We start from the raw sequence: 1,107 nt of genomic DNA, 5'->3' as shown, positions 1-1,107 counted from the left end.
TTCTTCTTCTAGAATAATACAAGTATAGAATATACACATTGCAGTTTTGTTAGTCAGACCTGATGGCCTGAACCACGTAGTACAATCAATAACTCCACGGGGTGCTAAGAGCCGGGATTTAGACCACTTCCGGAACTGAAATCTCACGTTGCCGCCATTGTTGTTGATGTTTTGAATTGGACGCCGTTTGTCGCCAATATCAAACGCTATCAGAAGCACGCAATCGAAAAAGGAACCATCACGTGACTTTTCATCTCAAAACGGTGTTATGTCGGAGTGAACTTTATGATGAAAATGGAATATTTTGATTCCAACTCGCCTCAATCACAATTCTTTAGCTCTTTGCAGTGCCGTTATTACCATTAAATTACCATTAAATGAGCTTTTATAGAGCACAATATCCACTAAACGTGCTCAAGGTGCTTTTACAAGGTTATGTGGTCCTGTGGTATCGCACCCCGCCTTTCGGATCAGATGTCCAGGGTTTAAGTCCTGCTCTGAGCGGGGCATAGTTGAGTCCTTAGAACAGGTTCTTTTCTCATAGTCTCTCACTATACTCAGGTGTAAAATGAGTACCTGGCCGTTAACAGCGTTGTCTATGTCCGAAAAAAAAAGAAATATCGCCTAACAGGCGTCATCGTCATGTCTTATCTCACACGTTAAACTTAAATGTTGTTTTTGACTAGGAAACCACTTGTGAAGCGCTTTGAGCACATTTAGTGGACATTGCGCTATACAAATGCTCCTCCTTGATCATAATATGACACTCATTCTTTTTGATAAAGCATATCAATCTCACTCACAGTTCGCAATTTTGATTTAAAATTCCATTTTTTTTTTTTTTTTGCCACTTGTTCACGCCAACGATAATACCATTTTGTGATGGTAGGTCACTAATTTAGTCATCGTACCGTAGAAGCGTCGAGTGCATTGACAGAGTGATCGATTCGATAAATCAATAGACATTCAATTAAATGTATATTGTATTTATAATCCTACCAAAGTCCAAAAGCCAGCCATCGTGACAGAGAATAAGAATACTCTTCAACAGTCGTAACGTCACTTCCTTCGATCCTAATGACGCATGGTAACTTAGTAACACTGGCT

The sequence above is a fragment of the Berghia stephanieae genome, unplaced genomic scaffold (genome assembly GCF_034508935.2).
Source record: "Berghia stephanieae isolate SIO BIC M18660-M18661 unplaced genomic scaffold, UCSD_Bste_1.3 scaffold990, whole genome shotgun sequence".
NCBI classification, from domain to species: domain Eukaryota; kingdom Metazoa; phylum Mollusca; class Gastropoda; order Nudibranchia; family Aeolidiidae; genus Berghia; species Berghia stephanieae.
This window is presented reverse-complemented; position numbering follows the sequence as displayed.